We start from the raw sequence: 11108 nt of genomic DNA, 5'->3' as shown, positions 1-11108 counted from the left end.
CCCAGATGTTCCACGATGATCTCATCAGATGAACCACGATGTCGAGGATTCAAGCAATCCCGTATACAATTCCCTTTGTCAATCGGTATGTTACTTGCCCGAGATTCGATCATCGGTATCCCAATACCTCGTTCAATCTCGTTACCGGCAAGTCTCTTTACTTGTTCCGTAATGCATGATCCCGTGACCAACTACTTAGTCACATTGAGCTCATTATGATGATGCATTACCGAGTGGGCCCAGAGATACCTCTCCATCATACGGAGTGACAAATCCCAGTCTCGATTCGTGCCAACCCAACAGACACTTTCGGAGATACCTATAATGCACCGTTATAGCCACCCAGTTACGTTGTGACGTTTGGTACACCCAAAGAACTCCTATGGTATCCGGGAGTTGCACAATCTCATGGTCTAAGGAAATGATACTTGACATTAGAAAAGCTTTAGCAAATGAACTACACGATCTTGTGCTATGCGTAGGATTGGGTCTTGTCCATCACATCATTCTCCCAATGATGTGATCCCGTTATCAATGACATCCAATATCCGTAGTTAGGAAACCATGACCATCTGTTGATCAACGAGCTAGTCAACTAGAGGCTCACTAGGGACTTGTTGTGATCTATGTATTCATACATGTATTACAATTTCTGGATAACACAATTATAGCATGAACAATAGACAATTATCGTGAACAAGGAAATAAAGTAATAACCATTCTATTATTGCCTCTAGGGCATATTTCCAACAGTCTCCACTTGCACTAGAGTCAATAATATAGTTACATTGTGATGAATCGAATACCCATACAGTTCTGGTGTTGATCATGTTTTGCTTGTGGAAGAGGTTTAGTCAACAGATCTGCGACATTCAGGTCCGTATGCACTTTACAAATATCTATGTCTCCATCTTGAACATTTTCACGAATGGAGTTGAAGCTACGCTTGATATGCCTGGTCTTCTTGTGCTCCTTGGCAAGGGCAATAGCTCCAGTGTTGTCACAGAAGAGAGTCATCGGGCTCGACGCATTAGGAATAACTCCTAGGTCGGTAATGAACTCCTTCGTCCAGAATGCTTCATGTGCTGCCTCCAAGGCTGCCATGTACTATGTTTCAGATGTAGATCCCTCCACGACGCATTGCTTGCAACTGCACCAGCTTACTGCCCCACCATTCAAAATATACACGTATCCGGTTTGTGACTTGGAGTCATCCAGATTTGTGTTGAAGCTAGCATCGACGTAACCCTTTACGACGAGCTCTTCGTCACCTCCATAAATGAGAAACATATCCTTAGTCCTTTTTAGGTACTTCAGGATATTCTTGACCGCTGTCCAATGTTCCATGCCGGGATTACTTTGGTACCTTCCTACCAAATTTACGGCAAGGTTTACATCAGGTCTGGTACACAGCATGGCATACATAATGGACCCTTTGGCTGAGGCATAGGGGACAACACTCATCTTTTCTCTATCTTCTGCCGTGGTCGTGCTTTGAGCCGAGCTCAATTTCACACCTTTTAATACAGTCAAGAAACCTTTCTTGGACTGATCCATATTGAACTTCTTCAATATCTTATCAAGGTATGTGCTTTGTGAAAGACCTATGAGGTGTCTTGATCTATCTCTATAGATCTTGTTGCCTAATATGTAAGCAGCTTCTCCAAGGTCCTTCATTGAAAAACACTTATTTAAGTAGGCCTTTATGCTTTCCAAGAGTTCTATATCATTTCCCATCAACAGTATGTCATCCACATATAATATGAGAAATGCTACAGAGCTCCCACTCACTTTCTTGTAAATGCAGGCTTATCGATAAGTCTGCATAAACCGAGACGCTTTGATCATTTCATCAAAACGAATGTTCCAACTCGGAGATGCTTGTACCAGCCCATAGATGGAGGGCTGGAGCTTGCATACTTTTTTAGCATTCTTAGGATCGGCAAAACCTTCCGGCTGCATCATATACAATTCTTCCTTAAGGAAGCCGCTAAGGAATGTCGTTTTGACGTCCATTTGCCATATCTCATAATCATAGAATGCGGCAGTTGCTAACATGATTCAGATAGACTTCAGCTTCGCTACGGGTGAGAACGTCTCATCATAGTCAACCCCTTGAACTTGTCGATAACCCTTAGCGACAAGCCGAGCCTTGTATATGGTAACATTACCATCCACGTTCGTCTTCTTCTTAAAGATCCATTTATTTTCTATCGCTCGCCGATCATCGGGCAAGTCTGTCAAAGTCCATACTTTGTTTTCATACATGGATCCTATCTCGGATTGCATGGCTTCAAGCCATTAGTTGGAATCTGGGACCGCCATCGCTTCTTCATAGTTTGAAGGTTCACCATTGTCTAACAACATGATTTCTAGGACAGGGTTGCCATACCATTCTGGTGTGGAATGTGTCCTTGTGGACCTACAAAGTTCAGTAGCAACTTGATCCGAAGTACCTTGATCATCATCATTAATTTCTTCTCTAGTCGGTGCAGGCACCACAGAAACATCTTCCTAAGATGCGCTACTTTCCGCTTCAAGAGGAAGTACTTCATCAAGTTCTACTTTCCTCCCACTTACTTCTTTCGAGAGAAACTCTTTCTCCAAAAAGGACTCGTTCTTGGCAACAAAAATCTTGCCTTCGGATCTGAGGTAGAAGGTATACCCAATGGTTTCCTTAGGGTATCCTATGAAGACGCATTTTTCGATTTGGGTTCGAGCTTTTCAGGTTGAAGTTTCTTGACATAAGCATCGCATCCCCAAACTTTTAGAAACGACAGCTTAGATTTCTTCCCAAACCATAATTCATACGGTGTCGTCTCAATGGATTTAGACGGTGCCCTATTTAAAGTGAATGTAGCTGTCTCTAGAGCGTATCCCCAAAATGATAGCGGTAAATCGGTAAGAGATATCATAGATCGCACCATATCCAATAGAGTGCGATTACGACGTTCGGACACACTGTTACGCTGAGGTGTTCTAGGCGGCGTGAGTTGTGAAACAATTCCACATTTCCTTAAGTGTATACCAAATTCATGGCTCAAATATTCTCCCCCACGATCTAATCATAAGAACTTTATTTTTCTGTCGCGTTGATTCTCTACCTCATTCTGAAATTCCTTGAACTTTTCAAAGGTCTCAGACTTGTGTTTCATTAAGTAGACATACCCATATCTACTTAAGTCATCAGTGAGGGTGAGAACATAAGGATAGCCACCGCGAGCCTCAACGCTCACTGGACCGCACACATCAGTATGTATGATTTCCAATAAGTTGGTTGCTCGCTCCATTGTTCCGGAGAACGGAGTCTTGGTCATTTTTTCCATGAGGCATGGTTCGCATGTGTCAAATGATTCATAATCAAGAGACTCCAAAACTCCATCTGCATGGAGTTTCTTCATGCGTTTTACACGGATGTGACCAAGGCTGCAGTGCCACAAGTATGTGGGACTATCATTGTCAACCTTACATCTTTTGGTATTCACACTATGAATATGTGTAACATCATGTTCGAGATTCATTAAGAATAAACCATTGACCAGCGGGGCATGACCATAAAACATATCTCTCATATAAATAGAACAACCATTATTCTTGGATTTAAATGAGTAGCCATCTTGTATTGAACAAGATCAAGATACAATGTTCATGCTCAAAGCTGGCACTAAATAACAATTATTGAGGTTTAAAACTAATCCCGTAGGTAAACGTAGAGGTAGCGTGCCGACGGCGATCACATCGACCTTGGAACCATTCCCGACGCGCATCGTGACCTCGTCCTTCGCCATTCTCCGCTTATTCCACAGCTCCTGTTTTGAGTTACAAACATGAGCAACCGCACCGGTATCAAATAACTAGGAGCTACTACGAGTACTGGTAAGGTACACATCAATAGCATGTATATCACATATACCTTTGGTGTTGCCGGCCTTCTTATCCGCTAAGTAGTTGGGGCAATTCCGCTTCCAATGACCGTTTCCCTTGCAATAAAAACACTCAGTCTCAGGCTTGGGACCATTCTTTGGCTTCTTCCCGGCAGCTTTCTTACCGAGCGCGGCAACTCCCTTGCCGTCTTTCTTGAAGCCCTTTTTACCCTTGCCTTTCTTGAACTTAGTGGTCTTATTCACCATCAATACTTGATGTTCCTTTTTGATTTCCACCTCCGCTGATTTCAGCATCGAATATACCTCAAGAATGGTTTTCTCCATCCCCTGCATATTGAAGTTCATCACAAAGCTCTTGTAGCTAGGTGGAAGCGAATGAAGGATTCTGTCAATGACCGCGTCATCCGGGAGATTAACTCCCAGCTGAGACAAGCGGTTGTGCAACCCAGACATTTTGAGTATGTGCTCGCTGACAGAACTATTCTCCTCCATCTTACAACTGTAGAATTTGTCGAAGACTTTATATCTCTCGACCCGGGCATGAGCTTGGAAAACCATTTTCAGCTCTTGGAACATCTCATATGCTCTGTTCTGCTCAAAACGCTTTTGGAGCCCCGGTTCTAAGCTGTAAAGCAAGCCACGCTGAACCAGGGAGTAATCATCACTACGCGACTGCCAGGCGTTCATAACGTCTTGAGTTGCTGGGAAAACGGGTGCTTCACCTAGCGGTGCTTCTAGGACATATGCTTTCTTGGGAGCTATGTGGATCATCCTCAAGTTCCAGACCCAGTCCGTATAGTTTCTACCATCGTCTTTGAGGTTGGTTTTCTCTAGGAACGCGTTGAAGTTGAGGACAACATTAGTGTGGGCCATTTGATCTACAAGACATATTGTAAAGATTTGAGACTAAGTTCATGATAATTAAGTTCATCTAATCAAATTATTTAATGAACTCCCACTCAGATAGACATCCCTCTAGTCATCTAAGTGATACATGATCCGAGTCAACTAGGCCGTGTCTGATCATCACGTGAGATGGACTAGTCATCATCGGTGAACATCTTCATGTTGATCCTATCTTCTATACGACTCATGTTCGACCTTTCGGTCTCCTGTATTCCGAGGCCATGTATGTACATGCTAGGCTCATATAGTGAACCTAAGTGTTTTCCATGTGTAAATCTGGCTTACACCCATTGTATTTGAACGTTAGAATCTATCACACCCGATCATCACATGGTGCTTCGAAACAACGAACCTTCGCAATGGTGCACAGTTAGGGGGAACACTTTCTTGAAATTTTATGAGGGATCATCTTATTTATGCTACCGTCATTCTAAGCAAATAAGATGTAAAACATGATAAACATCACATGCAATCAAATAGTGACATGATATGGCCAATATCATTTTGCTCCTTTTGATCTCCATCTTCGGGGCACCATGATCATCATCGTCACCGGCATGACACCATGATCTCCATCATCGTGTCTTCATGAAGTTGTCTCGCCAACTATTACTTCTACTACTATGGCTAACAGTTTAGCAATACCGTAAAGTAATAACATGGCGTTATTCAATGACACGCAGGTTATACAACAAATTAAGACAACTCTATGGCTCCTACTGGTTATCATACTCATCGACATGCAAGTCGTGGTTCCTATTACAAGAACATGATCAATCTCATACATCACATATATATCATTCATCACATCCTTTTGGCCATATCACATCACACGGCACATGCTGCAAAAACAAGTTAGACGGCCTCTAATTGTTGTTGCAAGTTTTTACGTGGCTGCTATAGGTTTCTAGCAAGAACGTTTCTTACCTACACCAAAACCACAATGTGATATGCCAATTACTATTTACCCTTCATAAGGACCCTTTTCATCAAATCCGATCTGACTAAAGTGGGAGAGACCGACACCCGCTAGCCACCTTATGCAACTAGTGCATGTCAGTCGGTGGAACCTGTCTCACGTAAGCGTACGTGTAAGGTCGGTCCGTGCCACTTCATCCCACGATGCCACCGAAACAAGATAAGACTAGTAGTGGCAAGTAAATTGACAAAATCGACACCCACAACAAACTTGTGTTCTACTTGTGCATAGAAACTACTCATAGACCTAGCTCATGATGCCACTAATGGGGATCATTGCAGAAATTGAAATTTTCTATGCATCACCAAGATCAATCTATGGAGTAACTAGCAACAAGAGAGAGGGGAGTGCATCTTCATACCCTTTAAGATCGCAAGTCTGAAGCATTGCAAGAATGCGGTTGGAGGAGTCGTACACGTAGCGATTCAGATCACGGCCGAATCCGATCTAAGCACCGAATAATGGTGCCTCCACATTCAACACACGTGCAGCCCGGAGACGTCTCCCGTGCCTTGATCCAGCAAGGAGGAGGGAGAGGTTGAGGAAGAGGGCTCCAGCACCAGCACGACGCGCGTGGTGGTGATGGAGTGGCAGTTCTCCAGCAGGCCTTCGCCAAGCTCTTGCGGAGGAGGAGAGGTGTTGGGGAAGGGAGGGGCAGCGCCCTGGATGTGGTGCTGCACCCCTCGTGACATCCGGGATATCATCCAGGACTCCGAACAACATTCAGTAATCACATACAAATCTTCCTTATAACCCTAGCCTCATCGAACCTTAAGTGTGTAGACCTTACGGGTTCGGTAATCATGCAGACATAACCGAGACAGCTCTCTTGCCAATAACCAACAGCGGGATCTGAATACCCATGTTGGATCCCACATGTTCCACGATGATCTCATCAGATGAACCATGATGTCGAGGATTCAAGCAATCCCGTATACAATTCCCTTTGTCAATCAGTATGTTACTTGCCCGAGATTCGATCGTCGGTATCCCAATACCTCGTTCAATCTTGTTACCGACAAGTCACTTTACTCGTTCCGTAATGCATGATCCCGTGACCAACTACTTTGTGACATTGATCTCCTTATGATGATGCATTACCGAGTGGGCCCAGAGATACCTCTCCGTCATATGGAGTGACAAATCCTAGTCTCGATTCGTGCCAACCCAACAGACACTTTCGGAGATACCTGTAATGCACCTTTATAGCCACCCAGTTACGTTGTGACGTTTGGTACACCCAAAGCACTGCTATAGTATCCGGGAGTTGCACGATCTCATGGTCTAAGGAAATGATACTTGACATTAGAAAAGCTCTAGCAAACGAACTACACGTTCTTGTGCTATGCTTAGGATTGGGTCTTGTCCATCACATCATTCACCCAATGATGTGATCCCGTTATCAGTGACATCCAATGTCCATAGTCAGGAAACCATGACCGTCTGTTGATCAACGAGCTAGTCAACCAGAGGCTCACTAGGGACTTGCTGTGGTCTATGTATTCACACATGTATTACGATTTCTGGATAACAGAATTATAGCATGAACAATAGACAATTATCTTGAACAAGGAAATATAATAATAACCATTTTATTTTTGCCTCTAGGGCATATTTCCAACACCAAGTTGACAGAAATCCTGTGTTTACAAATGCTCTGTTTACCATGTGCATTCCTATCCTATTTCGGTGTTTTTCCTATCCCTGTGCTTTAAGAATCATGCAAGCCAAATGGGCCCTTACAGAACTACTTCAGTTACAGGTACATGTCGAAGGGAACTTTGTGTGGTTTGTCCTGGTCCTGCCTCGACATCGTCCACCTCACCAGAGCTTCTCCATCAATAGAAGCATCCACCAAACCAGACATCATGACTCCTGACCGTCTTTTGCCGCCTCATATCTCCTTCCCTGCTGCCGGCACCCACCGCAACGGCATCACCATCGTTGACTCAGCAGATGAACCTGAGGAGTATACGGGTCCACAAGAGAGGTCGCGCTCTTTTGTTTCTGCTTATGTTATGCATTGCTTGAAATTACCTGCTACTTTATTGTCCTGTTCACCTCTTGGACTCCAAGTCAGGTCCAAATTAATGTTAAAACTTGAGTTCTAAATTAGTTGTGGGGCACATATCGAGGCAGCAATGAATAGTATGTCTGTCTAATATCTGGTTCACCTAGGGTATGCCTATGTTGTTCATCTTGGGTGGGAAACAAATAGTAAAGAAATCATCATCTATCTTTTTATTAATTTAAAGCAATCATCAGCCTGCTATCATTATTTTTGGATCCATCCACTGGTTGTTACCATCACTCTAAATTTCTGCATGCTCTCCTTACATAATCTCACCTATTTTTTCATATGCATGTCAGATATTGTACACAGTCATGCTGACCATGTAGAGAAAAAGAGAAGAGTTTTGCGCGGCAATACAATGTCATGCACACATCGCTCCATGGTGGGTTCAATGGCAAATCCTCCCCACCCCTCTCCAGATTGTAATCCTGAGGAAGATATCTGTTCTGAGGCGGATTTAGATGCCGCTGACCACTCCTATTTACTCCCCAAGGTGTTTGCTCTACCTTGGCATGATGATGTTAGTCATACCATGCATATGTTGCCTTGTAGTGCCTACTTTTGACATCATATATGTCATCTGCTTAGTTTAGACATGTTGTGTAATGCCACATGTTTAGTTTCTATATCATATATGGGAATTATGCAGTCTCATGTCTTTTAGCCAGCCATAATATATGTGAAATGTGCAATGCCATCCTGTTTAACTAGGCATCATATATTTGAATGATATCTTGCCCATCCTTTTCTTCATTACATTTCCATTTGTCGAGAATGTTTGTACATTAAACTACTCTTCCTGTGAATCAGCCATTTGGGTGGGAGATGGAAAAATCTAGAGCGAAAACAAGGCCTTCAGAGAAGACAGTACTACCTGTCGAAGCAGGTCTCTTGTTGGGTCCCGATAGCTCCTCGGAGATAGATTCAGAGATAGATGACCAGTCCTATTTCCTCACCGAGGTGTATGCTCAAACTTGGCACAGTTATACTGCTCATATCATGCATATGGTGTCTTGCATTGCATAGTTTAGACATCATATACACAATATTCAACACCATGTTCTTAGTTCAGACATCATATCGAATGCCCTCTGTTTAGCATATAAATCACATATGTGAATTAAATGATGCGATCTTGATTACTTAGATACCATGTAGGTAAATTCTGTCATGCGATCCTGTTTAGTTATTCATCATATCTTTGAATTATGTTATGCTATGATATCTAGTTTAGATAGACATCATATATGTGAAATTATGTCATGCTATCCATTTTACTTAAACAATATACATGTCAACTATTACATGCCTTTTTTCCACACTATCTATTGCATCTGTCTCTCATACAATGTCTGTACATTCAACTATGTTTCCTATTTATCAGCCATTTGAATTGGAGCGGGTGATGCCAGTATCCAGTAGACTAAAAACACAGTCTTCAAATAAAACAGTGCTACCTCTTGGTGGAGATAGCACCCGGGTTGTACATGCACAAGAACCATCCCTACCACACATAACACAAACTCTCGCAGATTGCACCCCTACTGCGATGGATAGAGAACCAGCTTCACCAAATCTAACACCAACCCCAGCAGATAGTAACCCAGTTCCTGTTGACACAGCACCGTCTCCACCATAGAGCTCCCAAATAAGAGCAATTAGTAAGGCAGCTCCAGTGCCCAAAGGGCCAGTACTACCACGGCGAACCACAACTCCACCAGTTAGTACGCCTATTCCTGTGGAGGAAGCACAACCAGCTAGTCGTAGTTTAGCAGCTATCGCATTTGATGTTGTTAAATCGTATGTGCGTATATTTCCATCTTGGAAATATTATACTGAAGATGAAGGAAAATGCCAGTTGCAGGTGTTTGTCTAGGAGTTATGTGTAAGTAATGTTATTCATGGCAATTACTTTGCTTTGTCCCATACATCCTACCTCCATGATGGTTATAATACACCAAATTTTCTCATTTTTCTCTATAGAGAAGGACCGACTTGGCAACTCAGGATGACGTAACCCGTGCTAATACTTATGCTATCTTCAAGAATGCTTGGTGGCAGTATCGGAATTACCTAAAGAAAACGTACTTCACCGGCAAAGAAACTCATCAAATTCCCTTACGTTCTCCTGAGACACATTTACTGGATGATGACTGGGAATGCCTTGTTCTGTACTGGTCCTGAACCAAGAATGTGGTAAGCTCTATGAGCTCATTTTCTATTTTTAAGTACTATATTCTTGCGTCTTACTGTACTCTGTTCATGTAGAACAAGTGCCTAAACCTGAAGAACAATTGTTCTAATTTAAGATTCCATTGCTATCATAGTTCAAAAAAGCGCTAGGCGTTAATTGTGCGTTTTGCTACCGCATTGCGCTTTACTGACCAAAGTGCATGCTTATGCGCAGTTATGCACAGATTAAGCATAGTTATGGGCAATGCGTTTTGCCACCGCCTAGAGCCTAGGCACGCCTTTTTTGACAATGATTGCTATCGTGCATACTGCTTTGCTCTTGTATCACTGTATTTACTCATACAAACTTATTTTTAAATTGAAGGATCCAATCGAAACTCCAATGGCACAACATGTATGTTCACGCATGTTTCTTTAACAGGTTTGATCTTATCAATAGCTCTGTTGATTTCAATTTCAATTATGTATACAGTTGACTTCTCATATCATGCATATTACTAGCATCACAACAGAGCCAATAGTGTTGTTGTACATGTAGACCCGTGGTACCCATCTGAAATATTGTTGTGCCATGTAGTTTCCCACGCTTTGTATTCTTTCACTGCTGCTTTGCCTTGAACTAATATGATTTGAACCGTGTCTCTATTTTGATTTGGCAAGACAATGCAGTGACCATAGGACATAGATATATGTTTGTTTGATGCTTTTATTATGTACTAGTACTTGGCAATAGAAGAATTGGTAGTTTAATCATGTCCATCTTACTAACACTACTAGGAAAAGGGCCATAGACAATATGGACATTAATGGCGCACCACACTACTATATAGCAGTGGCGCACCATGTGTTGGTGCGCCATTAAACTCTAAATACTAATGGCGCACCACATCCACGGTGCACCACTATTAACAATTTTTTTTTCAAAACTAGTAATGGCGCACCAGGGGATAGTGCGCCATTACTAGTTAAACTAGTAATGGCGCACCACACCCTCGGTGCGCCACTACTAATTATTTTTCAATTTTTTTTTCAATTTTTTTTTATTTTTTTTCAAAACTAGTAATGGCGCACC

This window comes from Triticum dicoccoides, chromosome 3B, assembly GCF_002162155.2.
Source record: "Triticum dicoccoides isolate Atlit2015 ecotype Zavitan chromosome 3B, WEW_v2.0, whole genome shotgun sequence".
NCBI classification, from domain to species: domain Eukaryota; kingdom Viridiplantae; phylum Streptophyta; class Magnoliopsida; order Poales; family Poaceae; genus Triticum; species Triticum dicoccoides.
The sequence above is the reverse complement of the archived record's forward strand: the minus strand, read 5'-3'. Positions refer to the sequence as shown.